The sequence below is a fragment of the Nelumbo lutea genome, chromosome 6 (assembly GCF_056320005.1).
Source record: "Nelumbo lutea isolate HS-2025 chromosome 6, American lotus-T2T, whole genome shotgun sequence".
Taxonomy (NCBI): domain Eukaryota; kingdom Viridiplantae; phylum Streptophyta; class Magnoliopsida; order Proteales; family Nelumbonaceae; genus Nelumbo; species Nelumbo lutea.
Genome location: NC_142689.1, coordinates 12,488,834 through 12,504,933, shown reverse-complemented (window position 1 = coordinate 12,504,933; position 16,100 = coordinate 12,488,834). Strand labels below are relative to the sequence as shown.

Sequence of the window (16,100 nt, the reverse complement as noted above, 5' to 3'; positions counted from 1 at the left end):
TGGACCGTTGGATGAGCAGCTGGGAGCGCAAGATAGTCGGACACTCGGACTCGAGAGTCGAGACCCCACTTTGAGAAACGCTTAATTTATGTGGGATCTTTTGAAAATTATTTGAAAATAGAAAGTCTTTGGATGCCTTCACGTGTACGTTGGGAGAGTGAGGTCAGGGATGTCCGACATCTTATGGTATGATCCGAACCGTACCCGGATCTTTCGATTTTCGGGCAATATGTTGCAGGGGAGTGATTGGAATCTCCAAAATTTGTGACTTTTTTGTTTGTCTTGCAACTGCAATTTGAATGATTTTTATAATTCCACCAAAATGACTCCCTAAAATGAGCCGACACATTATGTATGGATTAAGTCCTTGTTTGGATGGACCTTTTTAAAGTATTTTTATATGGTAGTACAACTGTACAAACTTACAAACACGAAATATGGGCCAAGTCTTAAGTTCTTCTCTTTCCTTCGTGGGTCTCAAACTTCCAATTTTTTACTTCCAGCTTCCTTTTTCTTTATTTATTTCCAATTATATCCTTAGCTTTCCTTTTTCCAAAATGGAACTCATTTGTTGATGCTAGTCAAGGTCAGAGTATGAGAAACGGAAAAATGTCAATGAAATTTTGAGAAATGGTAGAATTTTAATTTAAGTGATCAATCAATTAATTCATTTTTTGGTTAATAAAATATTATTAAGAAAATGTTGATAAAATGGGCTTAGAAAATTAAAACTTAATACACATTCATTTATTTCATTAAATTATAGTATTATAGCTTAGTGGAAGAATTTTTCTCTTCCATGTGGTGAGTTGTGATCAAGCCTTAGTAGATACATTTATGTATATATAGTTTTTGGTGAAAAAAAATATATATAGCTTAGTGGAAGAATTCTTTTTGGTATAAAAAAACGATCCATTCTAGCATGTATGCATGTATGCATGCATTTTATATCAGCATAGTCCATCTTATTCATGCACGTATGTCTGGATGTATGTATTCATATCATCAAATTTCATAGTAGAAGAATTTAGGCTCAGTTTGGAAGGAGTACAAATGCAAATATATAGAGTGCAAAACCTTATATTTTGTATTATTTTGCATGTTTTTACACTGTATATATTTGTATTTGTACTATTTTCAAACTGAGCCTTAAGGGCAAAGGTAGGGAAAAAAACATATTATTAGAACTTAAATGTTTGATATATGTATATCATTAGAGTAGGTGGTGGTATATTTAATGTAATGATACACATTTGCATGGAGGCAAATTAAATTAGGGGTCCCTTTGCTTCGTGGGAATAGGGGTTGGAATTGGAATCGAAATGGTCCACTATATCACTGTTTGGTTAGGCAGAATCAGAATCCAATTTTCATTCCTGCTAAAATGGGATTCTCCCATTTGAGGGAATGTCCATTTTATTCCCCTTATTGGAAATGATAATCCATTTCAACCAATTTTAACTTCAATCTGAACCAAACAGGCAAGAGAAATAGACCCATTCTAATTCCGAGTCCAATTCTGAATGATTTCAATTCTAAGTCCAACTATAAAACAAACAGATCCTAAGAGATCAACTGTTAAGATGTATTTTTATCTTAATTAAAAATCAACGAGATATCTGTTGAATTGAACAATTAAAACAGTGGTGAAAAAAACAAAACAAAACAAAAAGGACACTGTTGGAATTTAAGAATTTCATCATTGAGGAAGGAGGGAGTAAAACTATAAGTAATAGATTCAACTGATTACGTCTGTATATTCCATTTTATTTGCATTTGTTTTGTAGCTATTTTTATAGATTCCATTTACATCAGCAATTGAATTTTGAAATTGACAAGGGTGGAGGTGGTGGCTTTCGGGTTGGCGGTATTGCATTTTTTCCTTTTTCTCTATATTGACGTGGTTGCATTTTATCCTTTTTTTTATTTTTTATTTTTAACTTTGGCGTTCTGTGGTGTGAAGGGATGGTCATGGAAGGAGTTGGTGGTTGCCGACGATGGTGGTGGTGGTGGTGGTTGCCTATGTTGGTTGTGTTATGTTTTATCCCCTTTTCTATTTCCTTAACGTGTGGTGAGGATGGCCAGTGAAAATTATGGTGGTTTATGGCGAGCGGTGGTCTACCGGCGACGTTTGGAGTGGTGGTTTCTGGGTCGGTGGTGTTTCATTTTCTGTCCTTGATTTATTGTAATTTGCATAATGAAAGTGGTAGTGGTTGCCGACAACGAAGGTAGTGGTGGTCGCCTGTGCCGGTGGTGCTATAATTTGCACATGTGATTATGTTCGAGCTCCTGCAATGCCAAATGAGCCTCCTCAAGTGTAGGGCGTGTGGGGGTAGCTACTGATTAGCATATGTTAAATCAACATGTCGATTTCATCAATGATCGAAGCATATTAATTCTCACCTTTTCCCCTGTATTTAATGCTTTTTGTCACCAATTCCCAGTCCCAAAATGTTTTTTACATTTGTTTTTACTTCTAAAATCTTTTTGTACCTTGTGATCCCCCTATATTGATTATTTTATTCATTTATTTTTTACTTGTAAGTATTATGTGAATAATGCATTTTAATTGTGGAAGATTTGTGATGAATATGCCAATACTCGTGGATTAGGTAATATAGGTTAGATGGCAATAATAATAGTAATAGGCAAGTAAGTATCTTTTAAATAGGTATTAGAATATCGTTTGATAATTTTAAATTTGTACTTACGAAATTTGCAAATCTCTGAGACCCTGCTTATTCCCATGTTCTTGTTACTTACCACATATCGACCGCATGGAACCTAATCGGGTTCCACATGTCAGGGGTCCACCTGTTCAGTAAATTAAACATTTTGGCAAACAAGTGTGAAGTGTAAACATTATCCGAGTGATTTGTTAAATGATTTTGGGCATTTGCATAACTGCAACCTCATGCCACGTGCCATTTTTTAATAGATAAATAATTTTTTTTATTATCTGTATTTTTTGACATTTCAAAGGTGTGGCGTCAATTAACTTTTGAAAGATTGAAATGGGGAGAAAAGGTGAAAATGATTTTTCTTGCGGATAAAGGCAACTTTTTCGCCTGAATATCAATAAAAAATAATATTTTTATAAAATAATAAAAATAAAGATAACTTTTTTTTTTAAAATACAACGAAAGGCAATGATACTGTTCATCCTTCTCCTCTGCCCTTCCTCTAATGATGGAGGCCGGAAATTCCTCTGCAGCTCTGGTGATGAGATTATCGTTGAGTATATTAAGAAGAACGGCCACGGAAGCTGGAGATCACTTCCTAATCACGCAGGATTGATTTCTCCATCGTTCTTTCATTTTCTTTGCCATTAACGAGCATTCCATCTGATCTGTTTAGGATCCTAGCGGTTTAAGACTTGAAATCTAAATGATTCATCATTACCTACTAAGGGTTTCTTTATTCGTTTTCCTCATTTTTTTTCTAAAATACATTTGGATATTGATGGAGTGCAATCCGGTCGGTCTTAGCTATTCGCGGCCTTGCTTCCGAACGGGGTAGCAGGGAACCTGAAACGGAGGAGATGGGGAAGCTCTGGGGGGAACTCGGTGTAGAGGCTCCGAAACTCAAGTTAGAATCCTTCAAAAGCAAGGTAATACCAGATAGCGCAAAGTTTTTGCATACCTCTGTTGTTGGGGGGCAGGGGGCTCTTATAATCACTTCGTAAACTCGTCCCGGGGCCCTTGTCAGGTCAGGTATGATTACCCTTGTGCTTGTCAATTCGGCCATCGTCGTTTCTGCTGAGACAGAACCGTCACTGCCTAGCCGTCATCTAACTGGAGATGGCGGTGTCAGTGGCAGTGGCAGGTGGCCGTTCAGGGTGTTGCCGCCAAACGTCAAATCCCAAGTCAGTCAGGCGCGGCACCCTTGGGCACGAACTTCCTTAGTGTCAAGCGTGGTACAACTTGTTTGGTTTTGGTGCCAAGTGATGCGAAGTGCTGAGCGTGGCGGTCTTGAGCTCGGAGGTATATATAGGGTAGGTCAGTTCGGCGAAGTGTATCCCGAGCTGTTACAAGGTGGGTCAGTTCGGCGAAGTGTATCCCGAGCTGTTACAAGGTGGGTCAGTTCGGCGAAGTGTATCCCAAGCTGTTACAAGGTGGGTCAGTTCGGCGAAGTGTATCCCGAGCTGTTACAAGGTGGGTCAATTCGGCGAAGTGTATCCCGAGCTGTTACAAGGTGGGTCAGTTCGGCGAAGTGTATCCCAAGCTCGGCGAAGTGTATCCCAAGCTGTTACAAGGTGGATCAGTTCGGCGAAGTTCGGCGAAGTGTATCCCAAGCTCGGCGAAGTGTATCCCGAGCTGTTACAAGGTGGGTCAGTTCGGCGAAGTGTATCCCGAGCTGTTACAAGGTGGGTCAGTTCGGCGAAGTGTATCCCAAGCTGTTACAAGGTGGGTCAGTTCGGCGAAGTGTATCCCAAGCTGTTACAAGGTGGGTCAGTTCGGCGAAGTGTATCCCGAGCTGTTACAAGGTGGGTCAGTTCAGCGAAGTGTATCCCGAGCTGTTACAAGGGTAGTCAGTTCGGCGAAGTGTATCCCGAGCTGTTACAAGGGGTGAGTTCGGGCCCCCAGTAGGGAGTTCAGTCCGCTCGTGTCCCCTTGTTCCCGCCTAGGCTTGACCCCTTTTACCGAGCTGTTGTTTCTGCCACATATCACGTAATAGAGAGGTCGGGCCAAATCTTTCTTCATCAGATATGATTGATCAAAGGCAATGAAAGAACTTAGTATCTCTCCGTGTATTACGACTTTGAAGAGTTTTGCCCCACTCTTTTCCAGGATTAAGTTGGTTGTGTGGTGGATCGCGTCGGGGAGACTAATGAACAAGTAAAACGAGTTGTCCGAGTCGATTTAATCTTAGTGCTAACTGCTGAGCATCGTTATCCAGATGTCATACACCATTATATTGATACGTTCAAGATGTTTCGAAATGCTTTGAACACTTGTTTTTTTGGTTAATCCGATATGCATGAACCATGAGGATTCCGGATCTGAAACCCAATTACGAGTAAACACCTTAGTTGCTGTAATATGAAAACAGTACAAATCGATGACGTGTTTACTTCCGATTGAATTTTTTTAGTCCGTTCTTTACTTCTTTGCAGTCACTGAAAGCTGAAGATGAATCACCAAAGTTGCATAGGGAATTCCGGCCTCCATCACCAAAGGAAGGGCAGAGGAAGACGATGATCGGTGTTATTACCCTTAGTTGATATTTTTTAAAAAAATCTATCTTATTTTTGTTATTTTATAAAAATATTATTTTTTATTGATATTCAGGCCAAAAAGTTGCCCTTATCTACAAGAAACCCTAGGATTTTTCTTAAAAGTCAGTTTTATTGTGTGAGATAGAGAGGTGATTTTTCAATTGTGATTTTCCTTCTTGTAGGAATTTTCATAAAAGTTAAGTTAATTTGAATGATGATAATTATTTAAGTAATAGTTAAGGTAGTCATTTTATAGTTTTTTTTTTCAAAAACCTAAAATTAATTTGCAATTACTCATTAAAAAATTTTTGAAATTAAAAAATAGCTAAAAATAAAAATAATAATTTACTACTTGGGATATCCTAATGAATTTTTTACTTAATATGCTAAATTAAATTATTCAATTATTTTTTTAATAATTTAAATAATTTATTACCCCCAATTATTTATTTTTTTTAATTCAACCTACACCCAATATTTAGGGTTGTCAATGAGTTGGGTTTGGTTCTAGATAACTTAGATCAGTCATGTCATATTAGTGAATGAATATTTATTTTACTAAATTAAATAATTGATTTATTTGTTTAATAAAGTTATGTAAATTATTATATATAAATTTCTATTTATTTAATTAATTTATTAATAATTTATTTTTAGTAACAAATTATTTCTCTCTCCTCTAGGAATTTTGTATGAGGGCGCCAAAATCTAAGTGGATTGGGGGGAGGGGGGAGGGGTAGGGGCAATAAATATGGATGGCCATTAAGGTTGAGAGTGGGGGAAGGTGAAAATATACATGAAGGGTGGAGATTTGTTCGGCCATAAGGGAGGCCATGGGTTCCCCTTTCTCCGCCCCTAGAGTTGGGATTGAACCTACTCACAAGCGACACTAGACTTTGCTTTTATATCAATAGATATGAAAGTACATTTTGTATGAGGTTGCTGTAAAGGCCCACTCTAGGACCGCCTGAATTTTTTGTCAATGCTCGGGGATGCCCCAACTCCCCTCTCCATCCCGGGTTAGCAATGGACTGGGTTAAACAGTTACTAGGCTCCATTTGTTAGTACTTAGTATGTAAAAACAACAAATTCCTAAAACGATGCAGAGGGTAAATGGGCTTAGAAATAATGCCGACAGAGTGAGAAGAGGAAAGAAGAGAGAATTTGTAGATAAGAAAATATGAGAAATTTTGTGTACTTATGCTATGTTTGGTTTGCAGCTCAAAGCCTCATTATTTTAATTCTTATTCATTCTTACTACAAACAGTCTACTTTGTGTGGTTCACCTACCTTTTGCTGCAGTCTTGTAAATGTTTATCACATAGTTGAAATTGAGTTAGTTATTCCAAAAAATGAGGTAACACATAATTAGTGTAAATTGCTGAACTCTGATTTTTAATTGAAAGTTATATCAACTTTTTCTTTCATTTTTAATCTCCCAATTATTCTATAAAGAATTATTTAAAATTGTTTCCTTTCCTTCCCATTTGCCCATACTCACCACGGGCACTTTCTGCTAGTATATATATTAAAGCGAAAGGTGCTCTCCCCTTTCGCAAAACGGAATCTTATTGCTTTAGTACTGTAGTTAGCTTTACATCAATGACATGTACCTGTGAAGAATGCACGACGGACAAATGTATATCTCCTCTGATCACTTCCATTTTGCATGCATGACGCGTGAATATTCCCGCTTTCCCCATCTTCCCTATCTTACATTCCTGTTCCCCTCTCTTCCCGCTCTCCCACTCATCTCTACCTCTCTTTCCGCTTCCTTGCTTCCCTCTTTATCTTTCCTCCCTCATCTGAATCCCCTTCTTCGGTTTTAACCCATGGTTTTCGATTTGATTTGCAGTGCGAAGTCTTCCAAGAATCCAGTGTCGCCGAGCTCATGTCGGCCATGACCGGTGGATGGAACCCGCAGCTAAATCCTCAAAGCGTGGCATAGAGAAGGAATTGTGCTAGACGAACAGTCAAGATCCGAATACTTGGATGCCATGCGTGAGGCAGGCATGTCGCCGGAAGTAATCGTGGGAGAGGCGGAAGAAGTGATGGAAGCACTCCCTGGTATCGATTTCCTGGTGGTGGATCGCCGGCGGAAGAACTTCGCTAGGGTTCTGAAGCATGCTAAATTGAGCACCCGGGGTGCAGTCTTGAATCAGGCACGTCGATTAGGAATCAGGCGAAGAGTATTTGTTCCGGAGATGAAGTTATGCCTCTAATATTTTTCATTTTCCTGTTTCTTTAAAACGAAGAAAAGTCTTAATGGATTCAAGTTGTTCTTTCTTGAGTTCTCTTTCCTGTAATTTCTTCTGACAGTAGAGGGATGGGAGGTTGCAGTCATGTCTGATTGGACTGAATATTTAATTATAGAGAGAGAGAGCGCAAAAATCAGATTCAGATAGTGCCTAATCCTTAGTATTCACCGCCATCGATAAGTTCTGATCTGTTCTCTTGTGTTTTGCAGGTGGTGGAGGCGGTGGCGACGCCAGGCTTCGATTGGGTTCTTGAGAGCTCTGCCCCCTCCCTCCCTAAGAAGCATCTGGACCTTCTCATAGTGAGTTGGAAGATAGCCATGCGGATTGCTTCCAGTATCTTTGTTGACTCGCCCCCATTCATAACCTGTTGGTGTCAGCTTGTATGCAGTTAATGAGCAAGAGCCTGGGATGAAACTGCAAGTGAGGATGATGCACTTCTCTCCATCCCACTGTTTATTGTTCTCTAGAATCCTAACATGAGTTGTGAGATCCTGTAAAAGTAGAATGGAAACTCAATCAAGGCCTGATTTTATAATACAGAACTGGAACCACTACAGCCTGCAGTCTGCACGGCCAGGTAAGAAATCATGCTTAGTTAAAAACAAATACTTGAGGGGACAACTGTGGAAGCTCATTTGGTTGTGTATGCATCCATCCCAATGGCTCCAGATCATTTAAGAAATCATGCTCAGGAAGAGCAGATGGAAGATGGACCTGCTGATAAAAACAAATACTTGAGGGGACAACTGTGGAAGCTCATTTGGTTGTGTATGCATCCATCCCAATGGCTCCAGATCATTTAAGAAATCATGCTCAGGAAGAGCAGATGGAAGATGGACCTGCTGATGAGTCCCCCACTGTGGTGGCATGGCAATACAGCGGATTTCTTTAACCTGAGGATTGCCTGTGGACTTGTACCATATAGGTACCCTACAATTTGAGTACCAAGATATGCTATACAGATAAACTTCTTCAAGATATTTTTTGGCATGATGTATGCGTATCCCGTTTCCTGTTATCATAAAGTTTCATTCTGTCTTTAAGCTCTCTATGTTCAACCTAAGGAGGAACAATAAAACCAGTAAATAAAATACCTTGATGCACATAAATATGATTGACTCGGAGATAAAGATTTGTGGCTGACACATGGCATGCCAAATTACACTAAGATGACTTGTCATAAAGTGACAATTCGGCGTAGCCAGTTCGCTACAAAGTGACTTTAGGTACCAATACGTCAGGTACCCTCTTACCCCAAACTAAATTTACTTCGGATTAAGATTATCTCGAATTAAGATCACCTCGTTATCGATCGCTATCAGGATAGCGTTATCAGGTATTGAGCCCGGATAGCTGGACTATCTCAGAAATAATTCACTTCGGGATAAGCCTACCTCGATGCAAGATCACCAAGGCATTTTGGCATTTACAATAGGTTGGGTTTGAAGAATACGAGCTCAGGTGATGCTCATCAACTGCCGCATGGGATCATGCTTTGTAATAACTAGTATTTTATCCCATGGATTCCAAGAACTATTCCATCAAACTCGTGAGGACTCCAGTATATAAAGAACTCACCCCAGGGGCAAAGGTATGCGTAATCTCTGCTCTCTAGTTATCTCACAATCTGATATCACTTTCAAGTTGTAATTAAGTGCTAACTTAAGCATTGGAGTGATCTCGCCGGGTAAGCCACCATGGGTTTTCTGATTCATTTTTTATAGATTCATTGAGCCCGTCGTTGCTGGTAGCCAGATTATCTCCTACAAGTAGACTTGTTTATTATCAGAAAAATGAACAGGCCTACAATTGGGCTATGTCGGGCTTGGGTCGGGCTTTAATTCTTTATTAACAGAAAAATGTTAGGCCCGAGCTGAGCTTGGTTCGACCAACAGGCCTACAACTTGTGCCTGAGCCCCGGCCCTGATTAAAAGCCCGAAGCCCGACCTAATAAAAGAAATTCGAATTTTTGTCTATGCACATTTTCTATTTTAATTTAAATATTTTCCCCTATTTAAATGAACAATGGGCCTACAAGTGAATTAACAACATTCTCAAATCAAAAAATTTATTCAAATGAATATCACATAGGGTTTTTACTTAGTTTTAACTATAGGTCGGGCCGGGCTTGGGTTGGACTATTTTGGCAAAGCTCAAACCCGACTCGAACTTTATGCGGGCCGGGCTTTTTGGCCCGCGGGCTTGAACAGGATTGCGCTACATCAGGACCCAAAAGCCTGCATAGACTTGTGGTGGTGGCAATAAGTTCATCACCATGCATATTTGTTGTCCTTGTTGTGACAGCTGTAAGCTGGCTTGCTTCTTTTGCCTGCAAATGAAATTCTAGAAGCAACAAATCAGCAATGCGACGAGCATAGACAATTCTATTCAAGCATAGGAGGTAAATATTACTTGCTTCTCAATCTCTGCTATCTGTTGCCTCTGTTGTGAAGGTGGAGTAATCTCAGCTCCTAGTATTATGTCACGAACCTCAGATTGGGTAAGAGCTGAAGTATTCACATTATTCTTCTTGGCATAATCTGATAGTATAAGATCTCTCAATTGCAACCTCAACCTGCATGATAAAAGATCTTAGCAACAAATAAGTAAACATGAACAGAGGCACATTTTTACAATACTAGGATACGGGCAGGTACAAATTTAATTAGGTCTCTCAAATATTTTGAAGTTACCTCCATCCATTGATCATCTGTGAGAGAAGGCCAGATATGGTGTGGTTCAGTGATAATAGTTTTGTCGGGCTTCAGTAACATTTCTGCCTTCTCATTGTTTACATGTAGTGCACGCAGAATTAAGATGAGACGAGAGAATGCGGTATATGATGAGATGCTTTTAAGTTCTGATCTGTTCTCTCGTGTTTTGCAGGTGGTGGAGGCGGTGGCGACGCCAGGCTTCGATTGGGTTCTTGAGAGCTCTACCCCCACCCTCCCTCTTTCTGTCCTCTCTTACGAATTTTCCCTATGACGATCTGTCCCTTGTGTGTTCTGACTTCTGAGTCTTCTGACCATCCCACTTAAATCAGAGAATCCCACACTTCTTCAATTGATCTTGATCGCTTAATTATCGGGTTACTTCGTTTTTTTAACCTTTCCTTTCTCTCCTCTTTTGGTTTACACTTGTTGTGGTGGATGCTGCCCTTCGTTCTTTTTCAAAAATTCAGTTGGGTTCTTCTATCTCTGTTTCATCTCAACTACGCGGCTCTCTTTGTTGTATGCTTTTCTTTTGTTGAATTGACGCGTCGTTTTTTACTCAGGTCTGTAAATTTCGTTTCTGGGCTGCAAATTTTTTGAGTTCTGAATCGAGAAAATGGCACAAGGCTATGGAGTTGAGCTCTACTTCGACCCTGCACTGGAAAATCAGGTCTTGAAGGGTTGTAACATCCTTGCTCGTCGCCAGATCAGTACCCAGCTTATTGAGATCGAATCTCGACCACACATTACTCTTTCCTCTAGCCCTACCCTTGATCCTCCAAAACTGTAAAATGTCATGAAGAACTTTGCTTCGAAGCAAGAACCATTGCCTCTGTCATTTTCTATTGTGGTAAGTGCTCCCTTGAGGATAGTTTCATATGTTGAAGACACTATTCTACAAAACTTGTTGGTTCACAAGATGAATAGCATGCTTGATGACTTTGTTTTGTTTGTAAGATGGTTCCATTATGATACATATAAAATTTGTATTTCTTTTGGGAATTATATGTTTAATAACTTTGTAAGATCGTTTCTGTAGTCATGCATATAAAAGTTGTATTTCTTCTCTTTGTTATGTAATATATATTTTCCATAGATTAATTGGTTCATTACATTATAGACCCGGATTCGGATCCCACAACTATAGCTTTTATTGTTCTTTTTTTATTCTCCCACTTACTCGGTATTACTCACCCGTGCTGAGCACGGCGCCCTTCGCTAGTCTAAAATTGTACCGATCAATAAAGTATTCATTCATGATTGGGTTGCGTAGCCCATCATTTACATGGGTCCGTTTGGTTTTCAATTAGAATTGGAATCGAAATAGAAATTCCTTGAAATTGGAATTAAAATGGTCTATTCCACCTCCTATCTGGTTCAGATGTAAATCGAAATCAGTTGGAAATGGGATTTTCATTTCCAAGAGAAGTCCCAGGGGAAAGGGGGGAATGATCAACCATTCAAGTAGAAGAATACAATTCCACCAAAAATGAGAATCAGATTTTGATTTCGTCCAACCAAACAATTGGACATTCTCCTTCCAAACCAACCAAACAGAAAAAAGTAGTCCTAGGGGCACAAAACATCTTCCTTACATTTACATGGTATCGGATATTCCTCAATAGCTATTGGACCACATAAATCGTTTTCTTATTCTTTTGTTTTTTAATAATGAAACAGGTGCTAAAGTGTTTTATAAATTCCAATAAAACACAGGTATAATTCCTATTTGTTTATACAAAAGATCCATCCGTTTGTTGGTTGGGTTGCCAATCTTTCTAAGCATAATAAGGGTCTGCTTGGCTTATGTTAGAATCAGAATCACCTATTCCCCCACCTCTTTTAGTTCAGAAGGGAATCAGAAATAGACTTGGGTGGTTTTTAAGTTACTTGTCCTTTTCTTTTTCTGGTTGGTGGGAATGAGATTTTCATTCCCAAGGGGGAGGCTGAAATGGACATTTCCTCAAATAGAGGAATTCCATTCCACCAAGAAAGTGTGAATCTGAATCTCATTTTATTCAAACAAACTGCTGGAATGAGAACGGGTCAATCCAATTCTGATTCCAATTCTAATTATAAACCAAACGGACCCTAAATGTTACTTCTGAATTCTGATCCGTCACATTACAAAAAAGAATGTTGTCTTGATTCATAACTCGTTATCCTTTTGGTTGAATTGCTGTTTGGCCCGTTTGACAGGTTATCATTTTTGCACTATTTTCTCTTAAGACTTTTTCGTTGTTGTGAAGTTATGGATTAATCTTTTGATATGATAGTTGAACCACTGACCTATCAATTCCGAGAAAAAACCTGCTTTCCGTCTAGGCCGGGTTTTAGAACATGGGTGGAAAATAAACAATTAAACAATTATTGAAAGTGAAAAATAATTGTAAGAAAATGACATGCCTTTATTTTTTAATATTCCGAATAAATAGCATATGTATTCCTTTATTTTACCCCATCGAAACACAACCTTGATTTCACCTTCTTTTTAACCTTAATTAATTCATTATTTGCCATTTAAGCCTCGAGAATAAATATTCCTAATTAAGCGTGCTTATTTTAAGTTCCATTGCTCCAAATTCCTCCAATAGCCATGGGTTCTGTCATTTTGATGTATGAACTTGGAAGGGCCCAGCAAGAGATGGGCCCCAACATGTTAGATATGAAAGAAAAACCAGAAAATAAGACCATGAAGCAGGTGGCCCATTTGATCTGATTGGGTTGGTGTTGTTTACATGGTTAAGAAATTTCTCGGACGTGGCCCACCCGATTGGTAGGTACTGAGTGCTCTGATCCTGAAACCAACTTGCATTCACACTTCGAATTAATTTTTTAATACCAACTTGACCAGTTGCCTTCAAGAGTACCTGGTTGGACCCATTTAGAGAAACCCGGAGGGAGGGAGAGGGTGTTATTTTATTTTTTCCTCGTGTCTAATATATCTCCTGTAAGGCTGTAGGCCCGTTTGTTTTTATTCAATTGGATAAATACGTTTACATATAAGCGGGAGGGTGTTATTAGTGTTTTCTAGGTAAGTGTTTTATTCAATTGGATAAGTGTTTCCTAAGTAAACATATAAGCGGGAGGGTGTTATTAGTGTACAGATAAATTGCTTATCCACATTGAGAGAGGGTATCAGTTATCCGGATAATCGATATTCTTAGGTATCATTAATTACTATAAGACCCAATATAACGACAAATTAATGCAAGGATCATGATCAATTTGCTGACTGACTAACATATCCCCCCGCTAAATACCAGAAAATGAACAGGACCATAATCAAGGTTTCGCTAGACTCACTATTATTCAACATACTAGAGGAAAAAAACGAAAGAAACGAGCAAGGGAATATGACTCATGGAAAGAGACAATCAACCTGGCTACACCGACAATGCACGTTTCACAACCTCTAATTGCACGAGAGCTCAAATGGGACGAAGAAAAATGGGTCTTCAAAGCCCTATTTATAGCCGGTATAACCGGTCATGGATGGCCTAGATTGATCAAATCTGGTGGTTTTCAGGAGGGTGATTTGCTCGAATTTCGAGGTCAAACTTGGTTGAGTGTGTTTTTGATGTCCGTGGAGTTTATAGTATGCGTAAACATCCATGCATTCCTGAGACGCAATCTTGCCCTAAGGTTGAGCTAGTTGGGTCGATTAGATTTGGCTTGAAGGTCGAACCTCAGCCAAACCAGATTCGTCCAAACTTGTCGTGAACTCTCGCTCCAAGTTGAGCACCTTAGGTGCGAGAGTTGGGAGGAATTGATGAGGGGTAATTTGGCCCAACCCGTTAGTATGCGGACACGTGGAACGGCTTAATGATTAGATGACAACTCAACATTTCCAAACACCTCAGCTAGCCAGGTCAACTTGGACACCTCGGCTAAGACCGAGGTCCGTGCAGCTTGTGATGTCCCGACCTGTTGAGGTGCCACGTAGCCCTCTTCTAGAAGCTAGTCGTCGTCTCCAATCTCTTTGGGATCACACCGTATGTCAGTGAGCCTTATCCTTATCCCACTTGGATCGGACAAACTCGTTAAGTCTTATCAGCTCATACGAAATCCATCTTTGGGTGCGAAACAAGTTCCTGGTTACGTAGGCTGGAGATCTGGGATATGTTTTGTGAGGTTTACGATAACTTGCCTATATAATGGGCATCACCTCCAGCATTATAACATATATGCGATTTAGCTCTCTTGCTCTTTTACTTATAAGCAAATCAGCTTGTTATGACATTTTTCGCTAACTTAAGCATCGAAATATCCACATTGGATAAAACACCCCAGGACCTTTGATACTGTTTTTCTTATAGTTCGACCTACTACATATTAGTCTAACATTCAAACTGCTGAAAAAAGTAAGAGCAACTAAATCGCACATCATCAATAAATATCGCCTATAACCACCAATCAAAACCCAACAACCCATCTATAATTATATGGGCCCACCTAAAATCAAGCATTAAGTTTGGAGGGACAAAGGCTATGTACCATGGTGACAGCCTGACAGGAGATTCATACTTAATGTGATTCCTTTTAAAATGCTAAACATATGATACATCCATTTTATATGTAGATTGAATTGTCGCAACACTCTTGAGAAATGAACACAATATTGTTCTCTCTTCACATTTTTCCTAATTGAGGAAGGTTCTTCCCATCCCACAAGCTTAAGGTTTGGGTCATCTTGGGCCTTAGCTCAGCCTATGGTACTTTGGCTATCTGCTATGCTAGTGCTTGTGTTGGGGCATTATTTTGCACCTATCCCAGAGATAAATTTGAAGCCTGAGAAAATTCAATACAGATTCTTATTGTCTTTTCATATAAAGATCATGATATCCAATGCTATATTTTAATCACAACGATTGGCCACATGGTTTCATGGAATGAGTGTTCCATCCCACGTTCATAATTCGGGTCGGATCTGTTCACAACAAAATACCTTTCCAACGAGTTTCAATATAATGTCTATTTCTGCAGATCTTACTATGAGATGGGATCCATCGTAAAACTAGTTAGGACTCGCATTATAATAAGATGTGCAAATGAGACCGAATCTGCTCCTAGAGCGTCTTATATGCACATCCTATCATACATTGGGAACATCTTCCGTACTTATAAATTATTTTTCATGGGAGATATTTCTAATGCACAGTGAATGTGCATGTGAGGCGCCCAAAGAGCAGATCCCATTCCTGTGCAAACATATATTATGTTGGAGAGTTTGAAATGGGCTCCTCACATAGCATGCCCTATACGTGCCCCACAAGCACATCCGCCGTGCATTTAGATCATCTCCCATGTGGTTTGCGTTTGGATGTGGAGCGCACTATGTGGGGTACCCATTCCAATTCCATATTAGAACAGATCCCAGCTCTCACAATTGTACACAACCAAGTTTAACCTCATTACTTATGCACATCCGGATCCATTTAATGAAACCACCGCACCCCATTAAAATAAATAATGAATGTTGCATTAGAATAATCAACATAACAGTGGCTTTGCCATAGCACATTCCCATGAAAGAGACCCTGAGTAGATATAAGGTGAATGGATTTGTTAGTTTTTTATAAGGTTCAAAGTATTGATATGTATTGCCCAGTAGATTAAGGGTTCATTTGATTCACAGCTAGAATTGGAATTTGAATTGGAGTTGAAATCTTTTAGAATTAAAATTTGAATAAGTCGAAATGAGATTTCATTCTAAGGGAAGGATAGGGAATGGGCATGGCTAATCCCTCAAATGGGGGAATGCCATTTCAGTAGGAATGGGAATGGGATTCGAATTTTGGCCAATCAAATAATTAGAATCGGAATAGTCTATTCTGATTTCGATTCCAAACCTCTATTCCTACAAACCAAATAGGGCCTAAATACAAGAATTTATGACAAATAGCCATATTC

At 39.2% G+C, this 16,100-nt stretch overlaps 2 long non-coding RNA genes across 2 annotated transcripts; both read left to right on the top strand.

The window, feature by feature from the left end:
• The first annotated feature begins 7,866 nt into the window (after positions 1-7,866).
• Positions 7,867-8,323, top strand: LOC148847382 (uncharacterized). The gene is made up of 2 exons (XR_016100272.1): positions 7,867-8,053; positions 8,146-8,323. It is a non-coding gene; the product is annotated as an uncharacterized LOC148847382 (long non-coding RNA).
• Positions 8,324-9,822: 1,499 nt separating this feature from the next.
• LOC148847381 (uncharacterized) lies at positions 9,823-11,299 on the top strand. The gene is made up of 3 exons (XR_016100401.1): positions 9,823-9,976; positions 10,363-10,656; positions 10,751-11,299. It is a non-coding gene; the product is annotated as an uncharacterized LOC148847381 (long non-coding RNA).
• The last annotated feature ends 4,801 nt before the right edge of the window (positions 11,300-16,100 follow it).